Source organism: Falco naumanni, chromosome 1 (assembly GCF_017639655.2).
Source record: "Falco naumanni isolate bFalNau1 chromosome 1, bFalNau1.pat, whole genome shotgun sequence".
Classification (NCBI taxonomy): Eukaryota; Metazoa; Chordata; class Aves; order Falconiformes; family Falconidae; genus Falco; species Falco naumanni.
The window spans coordinates 98,395,715-98,408,329 of record NC_054054.1 but is presented as its reverse complement, the minus strand read 5'-3'; the positions used below and the strand labels follow the sequence as shown (position 1 = coordinate 98,408,329).

At 47.0% G+C, this 12,615-nt stretch overlaps 1 protein-coding gene across 2 annotated transcripts in view; it reads left to right on the top strand.

Annotated features, from left to right (window-relative positions):
* The window catches only part of ZNRF3 (zinc and ring finger 3), a 96,906-nt gene that overhangs the window by 40,856 nt on the left and 43,435 nt on the right, over positions 1-12,615 (top strand). Inside the window, exon 2 of one of the 2 annotated variants that reach the window (XM_040611375.1) lies at positions 7,152-7,262. The exons of the other annotated variant lie outside the window; for it this stretch is intronic. The gene's annotated coding sequence lies outside the window, so the exon portion shown is untranslated. The remainder of the gene's footprint in view (positions 1-7,151; positions 7,263-12,615) is intronic. 2 annotated transcript variants of the gene reach the window in all.

Sequence of the window (12,615 nt, the reverse complement as noted above, 5' to 3'; positions counted from 1 at the left end):
CCCAGGTGCAGGACCTTGCACTTGGCCTCGTTGGACTGGATGAGGTTTGCAGGGGCCCATGTCTCCATCCTGTCCAGGTCCCTGTGGAGTGTCAGCCACCCCATTGAGCTTGGTGTCACCCGGAACCTGCTGGGGATGTGCTCAGTCCCACTGTCCGTGTCCCCAGGAACGATGTTCAGTAATACTGGTCCCCGTATGGACTCCTAATGTCCCTGATCTCCACCCGGACGTCGAGCTGTTGACCACAACTCTTTGAGCGTGACCACCCAGCGCATTCCTTTTCCACCAAGTGGTCCAGCCCTCGAATCTGTGTCTCTCCATTTTACAGACAAGGATGTTGTGTGGGACCATGTCACGCGCTTTGCACAATTTGGAGTTGATGACATCTGTCATGTGGTCATTCATGCAAGTCCTGTTGCGTGCTTTTTTTGATGCATGGCATCTGTTGAGGTTACTTTGTTTATCTCCAAGGCATCCTCTGAGTTTTAAATAAAGAATCTGTGTTTTTAACTTGCCTTTCTCTTCTTCCATACCCTTCTCCATTCATCTAGCACAGTTTCCTGCAACTCTGAATCCAAGCAAACCAGCTATGCTTGTTAGCAATTATTGCAAAATACACAGAATAGTATCTTCTCTTGCCAGTGGTCCTAGAGGCCGCTGGAGAAGGATGTTGGCTCTTAATCTCCAGGTGACATCAAGAACTTCCTGGAAAGCCAGGGTCCAGACCAGATTATGTGTCAGAAAATGAACTGTACTGGGTTTGGAAATTGGTCACAAATGAGTCTGCACATACAAATAAGAGTTACTATTGGTCTGGAGATGTACAGTATGGTGAAATTTTGCGTCAGCATGAGATCTGTCAATTTACTTGCTAAGCTTCCTTACTAAAATGGAAACAAGTAGCTCGGAGATCTTTACAGAGCTGTGTGCTTTTGTAAACTGAAATACTACCTTCTCTGCTGCACACACATGTGTGTGTTGTATTTTAATTCCCTCTTAACACTCTTGGAATTTTCATCCCAGCCAAATTCATTCCTTTTCTAAGTGTGCATCATATGTGCTTTTGCCAAGGGAATGCAAATGGAAATTCCTTTTAGGGTTCCTTACGTGAACAGTTTAAATCAAGTGGGTTTTTTTGGCTGCTGGATAGTTATATTCATTCTTCTTGTGTCCCAAACACTCCCTGGGGTTGAACAGATAGACCCCGTTATGTTGTAGAATGTTTGTCAGGGTGTCTTCATACTTCCTACTCATATTTTCTGCTAGAAAACTTACTCACAAAGTATTTGTAACTCCATTATGACGTATTTAACTTGAGCCAGTGAGATGGTGTGGCACTGGCCTGGTACTTGCAGTTCCAAGTCCCCACTTGAGTGCTATGGGATAACTGTAGTTGTTCATGAGATGTAAGGTAATCCCATTTTCCCCAGCCAGTTATGATTATGTCTAAAATTCTGGTCATCAGTGCATTTTTGGGGCCTGTCTTGTTCTATATATGGCCAGAACTCTTGTTTTACTATATAGCTACTGGCAGCCATCTTCTGCCAAAGTAATCTATGAAGGTATCATTTTACTCCTAATTTTCTCTCCAGTTTCCCCCGTCCTTAGTGGCATTGTGCCTGCATCTTTTACCAGCATCCGTCACCCATTTAAAAACACAACTATAAACATGACTTTGTTCCCCTTTGCTCTGTCAATAGTGTGGTACTGTGGTAGGAGAATTTGGTGTAATCAAAGCACTTAAATTCTTGAGAGAAGAAATCTGCCCTCAGATTATCTTGGGTATGCACATCTTATCATGGACTTCTGCTTTTGAGACTCTTTGAAGGAAGGAGAGGCCAGCTTTCTGTTTGAATGGACTAGGAGCTTCCCTTGCAAAGTGTTTGGAATAATTAGTGTCCAGTTGCTTTTTGTTGCAGGGGATGGCTCAGCGGCATAGTGTGGGCAGTGCGCTCCGTCCCTGCCTGTGCAGTAAATCTGGTGCATATGTGCTGCGTTGACAGTTCTGAACACATCTGTTACGTGCGTGTGCTGCGGGTGTTTGTAGCAGCGTCTCTCTGACTTGGGGCAGTCCTAGCAGGAGGGTGTCCGGGAGCATGCTGCCATGCCAGGCATTGCTTTCTGTCACTGCCTGGCAGTTTTCTTCCTCTCCCGAGGGATTTGAAGCTGGGCTGTGGTGCAGCTGAATGGCTCCCAAGCGTTTCACATGCTCTGTGTGACGGGCCGGGTATCCCTGTGTCAAAGGAGTAAGGGAATGATGCTGCTGCTCGCTTCAGGTGATGAGTGTGCTGGTCAGCGAGGTCAGTGGCGAGGTCTGCTTCCCGAGTTCACAAAACCTATCCTGGCTGCTTTCAGAGTTTACTGCTCCTTTTCACAGGATCGGGAGGGCTCTGTGTCGGACTGGCCCGCCTGCCTTGTGGAATTGTACTGGCCTTTTCCGCACGGTGGATGCGTTCAGCAGCCTATCTCTGTTTTTACATTTAATTGCAGCATAGGCTGGGTTTCTCATCATCCTGTTTGGCATACTTCCTGGAGTAAAGTGGACTGCGAGAGGATTTCAGGAATGCTTGGTGCTCCTGCTATGGAGAAAGTGCGGTGGAAGCCACTTGTGGGCTCAATGCTAACCGCCGGGTTGGACCGCACAGTCACAGCCGTGAGCCAGGAAAAGCACACTGCCGAAGCGCTCGGGTCCTGTCATGTTACATTGTATGGTGATCTGGTTTTTGGCAGGATGCTCTTCTTCAAAACAACAACAACAACAACAAAAGAAGTCTGAAAGCAAAAAGAAACTGTGTTTTAATGGAGTTTTGTACTTCCGCCAGACATTCCTCCCTGCCCAGCAAAGCCGGTCTGGATGGGCACGGGGTGGTGAGGACTTGCTGCCGGCTTTCGCCTCTTCTAAAAAGCCTGCTACCTCCCAGCTGCAGCCAGCATAAACCCTCATGTTTTACCAGGCTGCAGAGACAGTAGCAACTCCTACCTGCTTTTTTTAAAAAAACTGATCTTTAGCTCTTGAAAGACGTAATTTTTTTCCCATTTATACGATTTTGGGTTTCTCATCTGTGATGGCACATTCTGATGCCTTCTTCAAAAAGCACCGATAGAGAGAAGCTACAGCCTGAGCCTCTTCTTGCTGGTGGGGTCTTAGTAACGTTGGGTTGGAATATTGCAGTCAAGAACCTTTAATCACTTTTTTGGCAACGGGTTGCTCTGCCGGTACAGAAGAGTGGACGGAGATGGAAAAGTTAAGTTCTCCATTCCACTGTATTTGTAAGTAGGAGGAACAAATGCAGCCTTGCGGGGACACAGTTGTGCTAGTAGCCGCATCTTTGTTGAAGGTCAGAATCACAGCAGTGGCAGCCATCGGTGGGAAGTCTGTGTCAGCTGAGATGACTCAAGTCTGTCCTGGAGGATAAGTGCAAAGGCATTTTTGTAGTCCTTAAGAAGCAGTTTCTCTTTTAATAGGTAAGAAGGTAAAATTTCAAGAGGAAATGCAAAAAATGAGTGCTGCTAACGCTATCTTGGCTGTTTTGCAGCCTTTTGAGTCAGGGTGTCATGCTGATTATTCCAGTAGAGCTTATATATTAAAATACTGTATACAATTAGTCCAGTCACTGTTCTCTTGGAGGGTGTTAGCCAGGTATCTTGCCTTTGCTCTAAAAAGGCTTACTTTGTGCTGATGGAAACTCCTCCAGATTGCTACTTTTTTCCTCCCTACCCAGTGCCACGTTTTTGCCCTGGGCTCTGTTCTGTGGCCCAGTTGAATTTCTTCTCACATGAAAGAAGTGGAGATTTTTTGTTTTATAAAGTAATGGCAGTTAGGTGTTTTTCAGTGGCATTAACGAATGCATGGGTAATTGTTCCATGTCATAGAGCTACCAAATCTGTAGTTCATGCTGGGACAAAGCACAGACTTTATTGCACAGGGCTGGGCCAGTTTCTAGGCTGTCTTGGTGCGGGGCAGTGTATGTAATGAGCTGAGCTCATCATTACTCTGACAGAAATTTTCCATGTTTCTCACCGAATATGAGCTAGTACTCTGTGGTTTGTGTGGGTTTTGTTTTTTATGTTTGGTTGGGTTTGGGTTGTTTTTTTTTTTCCTTTTGGTTAGTTGTCACTTCTGAGTGGAAGAATCAAGCTTTGTTCTGACCTGTACTGCTATAGTGAAAGTGGGTCTCACTTAACATCCTTCACTTGTTTTCTAATGTTTTTTGAGTGGGAAACTGGTAACTTGCCACAAGTTCCTTCTTCATTTCTACTTCAAGCATCACTACGTGCATGATATCCCACAGATTCCTCATTTGAGGGCACTGAAAGATTCAGATTAGAGCCAAGCACTAAATAAAAAATGTTGTATAAAAGCCAGTAATTTGGGGCAATCTGATTGGGGAGAAAGATCTTCTTCAGGAGAGGTTTAGTTATGTAGGAACAGAAGGCAGGCAGGACAAAGTGAATGTGTTGTCATAACCCTTTTTGTTTGCTCAGGCAACTGTTTTTCGTAGTTCCATAAAGTCTGCGTTTTTGGCCACCCAGTATTCCAGTGTGTCTGTCTTTGCCTTTACTGATGTGTCTGGTTCAGTTAGGGTTAGACCTTGCTTTTGGGCTATCAGAAACATTTTTTATGCTGATGAATAATTTCTGGCATTTTTAAACACACATCTTGTACATCCAAGGCTATAGATGAGGAAAATCAGAGCAGAGATTAGCTGTTCTGTTAGGTGTAGAAAGAAGCTTAGCAGTATGATACCCAACACAGTAATGCACTGTTGCTGCTAAGAAAATATTATGACTCCAGTGAAAGGTAAAATTGAGAGCAGAATCTTCCAAGGAAACTTGAAATCCATCACTTTCACTGCAAAGTTCTTGTAAGTGTCCTGTGGAAGCAAGACTTGCAGAAAACTTTTGAAATCCGAGGGTATGTTTTTTCAGCTCATTGTGACAGCTGTATCAATAGTGTGACTGAGCCAGCACCAGTGCTCTCCCTGCCCCACAGCACACCCAGCAGCTGGATGGAGTTGGACAGTTGTTTGCAGCCCAGTACGTGGGTGAAGCTGGCCAGCACCAGCAAAGGGCAGACACCAGATAGCGGCAGTTGTGTTCACTCAGATTTTCTTTTTCCTGCCTTTACAATTTGGTTGTTGCTGAAGCTGAATTTAATATTCAGAACTTTCTTACTCGGTCTCACTCCTGCCCCTGTCACTTTTATGATGCTTAATGTGGTCCTTCCCATTGGCAGTGAATGAGGATTGCCCTACTGAGTTTTCCTTCTCTACAGCTGCTTAGTCTGCTAGTCCAACAAGTCCAGCTTTAATACAAATAGAATTTTATTTAGTGGGATGCTTAGTCATAAACCAGTTGCATGTCTAATGGGCTATGTGCATTGAACCATTTCAGGAATGTGACAACAGCTTGCTGAAGTTGCAACATGGCAAGTCTAGCTTTCGCAAATTGTTTTTACCTTGATTTGGAGGATGGAACTTAGAATCAAAGAACGATAGAGAAGTCTAGGCTGAGAGGGATTTCTGGACGTCATCTGATCCAGCTTTCCATTGGAAGCACATCCTTAGCATCATTGTTATCCAGGGCCTTGTCAAGCCAAATCTTGAACATTTCCAGTGGGGGATGTTCCACCACTTCTCAGGGCAACCTGTTCCACTGTTTTATTGCTCTTAGGGTGAAGAACTGTTTCCATGGATCTGAACAGAATTTTCCCTGAGGTATCCTTGTGCATGTTTCTTCCTGTCTGGTCATCATGCACCCTCATGAAAAGACAACCTCTTGTCTTCTCTGCAGCTGCCTGTAAGGCTGATTGGATCTCCTCAAGCCTTCACTTCTTTGGGCTGAATGAATGGAATTCTTTTGACCTTTTTCATATGTCAAGTTCTCCAACCCTTTTATCATCTCGATGGCCTTTTGCTGGACCTTCTCCAACCAAAACTGGACACATTATTCCAGGTGTGGTCTAACAAGTGCCAAGTATGGCGGAATAATCGCGTTCCTTGATCTGCCGGCTGTACACGTGCTCCAGGTGCAGCCTCAGCTGTTTACTCGCATGCGGTTTGCTGTCCGTCAGCAGCCTCGTCTCTTTTCCAGCAGAGCTACGCTGCAGCCAGTCGGACCATATGCAGCCTGTACTGCTGCTCAGTACCACTCTATCCCACATGTAGGACTTACATTTTATCTTCATTCAACCTAACGCAGTTCTTGGGGGCCCAGGCTTGCAGCCTGCCACAGTGGCTGTGTCCCGTGGCCCTTCCTCCTGGCCTATCTGCCACCCCTCCCAGTGTGTTGTCAACCGCAGGCTTCACTGAGAGTGCATTTGGTCCTCTCGTCTGGGTTGTTTATAATGATATTGAATGGTATCAGACCTTGTATTGACTCTGGAGGAACTCCACTTGTGCCCAGCTGCCGCTTTGAGCCATTAACCACCACTCTGAGGTAACTGCAGACTGAGCCAGTTTAGCCAGTTTTCTACCATCTTATGGTCCAGCTCTCTAGTCGATATTTTAGCAGCTTGTCCGCAAGGATGCTGAAGTATCAAACGCTTCACTGAACTCAAGGTGGATGACACCCATAGCTCACCTCATTCATGGAGCAAGTTGCTTCATCAGAAAAGGTACTGAGATTGGTCAACCATGATTTATCCTTGGTAAATCCGAACTGGCTTTTTCAGTCACCATCTTGTCCTCCATGTGCCTGGAAAGAGCTTCCATAACAGTCTGTTCCGTAATTTTATCAGGCACTGAAGTGAGGCCAACTGCTCTGGGGTTTCCCAGGTCTGTCTTGCATTTTTGCAGAGAAGTGCAGTATTTTGCCCTTTTTCAGTCATCAGGGGCTCTGCAATTACGACAGCCGCATCTCCTTCATGGGACACCTGGATGCATCCTCTCAGGTCCCACAGACACCTGTGTGCCTTGTTTGCATCGATGACCGCAATTCCACCCTCCTTTACTACCAGTTGTTTGTTGCTTGCTTTCCTATTGCCTTGTGCCAGCCTCGTTTGGTAGCAGACATATATTGCTTGCAATTCTTCTTGCTGTTAGTAAACTTACTAGTCTTGACAGCTGTGGCCAGTTGGAGCTCCAGCTGAAATGAATGCTTTCCTAAATGCATCTGTGCATCTCTGAGCAATATTTCCGTATCGTCTTCAGGAGCGTGCCCCTCTTCCCATTGCTCCTTCCCATCCAACTTGTGGAGATTCTAGCAGCGGCATCCTGGATTGTCTCTGAATCAGGCACGCCACATCCTCTGGTGTTTCAGTGGTGAGTGGAGAAGCTGTTCTTTGTTCAAAATCTGCTTGGTGACTTAGGTTTTTTGCATTTTGAAGAGAACATGTACGCTCCGTCCACTTCTTGTGTGGAGTAAGCCTGGTTTGACAGGGGAGATACTTAGGACACGAGTCCCAGCAGAAGCATACCCAGTTTTTTTCTCCTCCCTGTAAAAGTTGGGCTGTTTGGTTGCCTTATTTCACTTGAGCCTTGATATACTCCAGGCTTTGGATCCATCTCTTGGAGAGCTTCCACAGACGACGGAGCTGGAGGAAGGAAGCAAGACCTAGAGCTCGGCAGTGCTGGCTGGACAGCGGGGGGTGGGTGACTGAAGCACCCGAGTTAGCTGGCCCTGCGCCCGCACCCTGGGGTGGGCAGGGGGCCAGGGTGCAGCTCCCTGAGCTCGCTGCCCTGCAGGTACCAGCTGCTCCCACACACGCCAGGTCTGGGGACAGCTTTGGGAAGAAACTGCATGTCCCTGATGATAGGCTTCCCGTTCAGGTTGGTTTGGTTTTGGGGTTTTCGTTTGTTGATTTTTTTTTTTTTTTAATTTTTTTTCAATACTGCAAAACCTCATACATTTTACTTCAAAAGCCTGTCTGGTGAAGGAATGTGAATTCGTGTGGAGGGAGACAAACCCACGCCAAGTGCATTCCGGGTGGGAAAGCTGTATGGTGGATCTGTTGTTTCAGGCCCTAGAGCAATAAGGAATTCAAGTCTTCACAAAAAGACTCAATAGTTCTGCTCCGTTTTAGAGGCTTTGTGCAGCGCAGTGTGTTCAATTTGCTTTTTGCTGCAATTATTTGAATCTATTGATCATAGAAAATAATTGGTTTTATTGTTGCCTTCGTAGTTTGTCCATGATGTGTTTTGTTTAGTGTGTCTGAAGTGAAACGTGTCTGTGATCCAGAAACACTCTGTATCCTCCCCGAGCCTGAATTTTGGTCTAGATATTTTCATTCAGCCTTATCCTTTCATGTCCTGTGATCTGTTTAGGCTTTAATGTGGGGAGAGGCTTCAACCTGCGTGACGTCGTGGCCCCGCGCCCCGGCCCCTCGGCTCTCTCCTTTGCGGGGCAAGGTGAGGAGCTCCAGCCTGGGGCGCCGCATCGCTGTGGGGTGCAGAGGTGCTTCCCCAGCTTTTTGAAAAAGTCAGCGTCCCTTGACCTTTTTGTCTTGTGAAAATGAAAATGAAGTCGGTGCCTTTTCTTTTGACTTTATCTTAATTTATACAGCGGTGCCTCCAGCACGCCTCTGCGGCGGGGGCCGGGGAGGTGCTGGCCACTGCTCCCAAGCAGGTTTCTCCCCCGAGAAGACGCACATTGCCGGTGTTGCTGTGCTGTCCCTGTCTGTCACACCACAGCCGTGGTGCTGCCTTTGGCTGGGGTGGGCTTCATTTTCTTCACAGGAGCCAGCATGGGGAGTTTTGGATTTGTGCTGGATAACACAGGGATGTTTTAGTCATTGCTCAGCAGTGCTTGCACAGCACCAGGGGCTTCTCTGCCCCTCACCCTACCCACAGTGAGAGCTGGGGGGGACACACAGCTGGGACAGCTGACCCCAACTGACCCGAGGGATATCCCAGACCACATGGCATCATGCCCAGCACGTAGAACTGGGGAAGAAGAAGGAAGGAGGGGGCATTGGGAGTGATGGTGGTTAGGTGGGATGGAGCCCTGCTGTGCTGGGCACGGCTGAGCACCTGCCTGCGGTGGGGAGTGGTGGATAAATTCCTTGGTTTTGCTTTGCTGGCATGCGCAGGTTTTGCTTTACCCATTAAACTGTCTTTAGGTCAACCCAGGAGTTTTCTCCCTTTTACCCTTCTGACCCCCTCCCCCATCCCGCTGGGGTAGGAGCGAGCGAGCGGCTGTGTGGGGCTCAGTCGCCGGTCGGGGTTACACCAGGACAGCCACCTAAGGACAGTGCAGGGGAGGGGATTCTCTGACCTTTTGTATGTGAAGGGGCAGGGAAGCATTTAAACTGGAAGGGAGGGATTTTTAATTACAGCAATTTTAAGTACGTCAAGACCGACACTTGGAACTGGCACTCAAGTTGGTATTTGCGGAGCTTGACTTCCCAACTGGAGCTCAACTTCACTAGCGAGCCTGGCAGAGCCTGACTCTTCGCGTGAGCTGCCTGCGAGGCAGGAGTCTGGGTCTGTATGGCCACCTTAAGTGTCCTGGGATATGGAAGGGTTCCTTGGGGAATGATGCTCTTCTCTACTCAGCTCCTTCCTAATCTTTTATTAAGGTAATATGTTGATCTCCATAGAATTTCTTTGGCTTTAAAACAGAATAAGCAACCAAATCGATTGACTGTGTCAGGTGGGGAGGACAGAACTGAGCTTTGATAGTGGAATGATGTTGGTAGAGGAGGGTCAGGGCTGCTGTTCCTATTTGATAATTGTAATTTTTGATTTGTAACCTGGTACATATGTAGGGGAGTGCTTAAGTACAGCCCACGTGGACCCTTGAGCAAGGTCTCAATTCCCTCTTTTCCCAGCACACAGATGCATTGAGATGCCTCCTGCCTCCTGGAGAACCTGCTGCAGAGTTGGGTCAGATGTTTACGGTGCAGTTCAGTGCCAGAGCCACGGCATTCTCTTCACGTCAAACCAAACCAAACCACACCACCACTTTCTATCAAGCTGAAAAACTCCATTCAAACATTAAAATTCCACACAGTTATTCCAGTTCTAGATGTTGCTTTCTGGAAGTTCATGCTAGAAAAAATCCTTAGTATTTCAGCACGGGTTTTAATTTTGATTTTCTGTTCATTTCGGTGGCCTAAGTCCTCATGCCACAGTGCCTTCATCCTTCCTAACACTTCTCTAGCCGTGCAGTGAAGTCCGGTCAGACAGCTGATCCTATTGGCATTTATTGCACAGACATCTTCCCAAGGTGGAGAGTCAGAAAGCCACTGCTTTGCTGGAGGGTCGGGGTTAATTCACTGGTAAAGCCGCGCGAGGATGTGACAGACACTTGCACTGGGGGCCCTGTGTAAGCACCACCTGCCCCAGCAGCGGGGGTGGGGGTGGGGGTGGGGGGGGTGGTTTGCCCCATCCAGGCTCCTGATCAGCAGAAGTTACACCAGTGTTTCAAGCTTGAATTCTTCGATTCGCTAGCTCAAATTGCACTTTTGGTTGATACTCCTCTTTCGGAAAATTGCAATACGTGCTGTCTGTTGTGATCTGCTGAGGCTGCTGCAGTGTGAGCCTGTGGAATCCGAGCAGAATCCACTGACTACTTCTGGCTTGATGTGGTGGAGTGCTTTTGTGGACAGAAGAGGTTTCTGTCGGTGCAGCCCATTCTTACTGGCCCTGGTGCTGACTCTCTGGATTTTTATGTGTCTTGAAGATGTGTTTTTCAGAATTGTGCTACTGGGTTGACACTTGTGATATGCACCTTGAGCATAACGTTGCTTTTTATTTGGGAATGCAGGCAAAAGCCTGCCCTGCCTGTCTCATCCTCCTCATTTGTGGTCTTCAGGACAGGGGTAGGTCCCCAAAGCCCTTCAGTGTTATTTTGAGGTCTCAGGTGGTCTAGAATTTGTACTAACTTTGCTGCTACAAAAGTATATTTCACTCTTACCTGCTCCTGGCGTGGATCTGTGAGCCATTTTTAAATCTCTTTTTACTTTTGCCCTTTCTTCTCCTGCCGGGTAAATTTTACTTCTGCAAGTAAATCGGTTCTGCATGCTTGGAGGGATGGTGGTTGCCCAGAGGATGGGACCTGGGTGCTCAGGGTAAGGTCAGCCCCCCACCCAGTCCTTGCCCTTGCAGCAGCGTCAGTTCTGGTTACTGTTGCAAAACCATGAGATTTTGTTATACCTGGGTCATCCAAATCTTTCTGTCCCAAACAGGAAACAAAGGGGGAAATACTTTAGTTTTGTATTTCAGAATGTGCGGGTACGTTAGAGGCCGGAAAGCCTTAAAAGGGTAGAGATACTGCTCAGGGCAGGGTGTGATTTTCATTCAAACAAGCAGTATCGAGTCCGGTTCTGCTAGATTTTATAGAATTTTATAGCCCATACTCCTTCGTGACCATGCAGAAGTCATGCTACGGTTTTTCGGAAGAGGGTGCCTTGCTACCCTGGCCTTTGTTTCATGAACTGAGAACTGTATGTAACGTTCTCGGCACGTTCGTCCTCTGCCACAGAAAGCACAAAAGTCCTTACAGCAGCATTACCGACCGAGGCTCCAGATCGATGCAGTTGCTTTGGCCCTCTGACATACATGTAAATCTTTACCTGGCTTTTCAGAGATACTTTTATTCATTGTATGTTCAATTACGAGTAAAAGTCAGCCACAGGTTCTGTTGGTGCACGTTGCGTGTGAGATGGGCTGACTGCCTTTCGTGGTGCCCTTAGTGGAACAAGGTGAATAAGCAAAAGGTGTCTGGGAGACTTAGTAAATCCAAGAGATGCTTTGCTTTTTTTTATTAAATAATCAAGTCAACCTCAAATACAGGATCAAAACCCAAAAATGAATGAAAAATATATGCGCCTTGTATCTCTTCATTTGTTATTTGTCAGGAGATAAAACACCTGATTAATTATAAGGGGTTAAGCACGGGGGGGACATTGGCAGCCCAGTTTGGAGGAAGACTAAAATATAACTAGGAAAAGAATGGGAAGAATAAATAGGTAATTTTAGTGAAGAGATTCTTGTTTAACTGGACTGTTGTGGATCTCGTGTTGCTGCGGCCAGAGCACACGTTCTGAGCGCCGTGTGTGCCTTGCTGCGTGCCTGCAGGGAGTCTGTAAGAGGAGCGGGGCTCACGCCACTAGCGCTGCGCAGCTGCTCCGTGCAGAACGCCTGTAACACGGGCAATCTTTCAGCTGTGTTTTTTGCCCAAAGGGTGGAGGAGAAAGAACGATGTTTTGTGGCTTGTGGGATCGAAAGGATTGAATTTATAATGAAGAAATCAACCAGAAGAAAGTTTGGGAAGGTAATGCTCCATCTCAAAGGCGTGTTATGGAAGTTTTTAAGACCGTCCAGGTCTCGTTATCCAGACCTGGCTTGTATTCATTAGAACGGATGTCTTGGCAGGGAAGGGGAAGAGTTGGGAGCTGTTAGGGTTGCGTTGTTCTGTTTTCAGTGGAACCGAAGTTAGGAAATCTGTTTATAGTGCTGACATGCTCTGTCTCTCTGCAAATTGCTGGAACTGTGTAAGACACAGAAATGCCAGCCTGGTTTGTCCAGGCTAGCACAGGCTCCAAAGCAATATAAGGGGATCACCCTGATGTGTGTGGAGATGACTGTCCTGCTGCCACACCCAAGCCAATAAACATCTGGTGGCATGATACACCATGTGGATTTAATGGCTTGAAGGTTGAACCTCACTTGT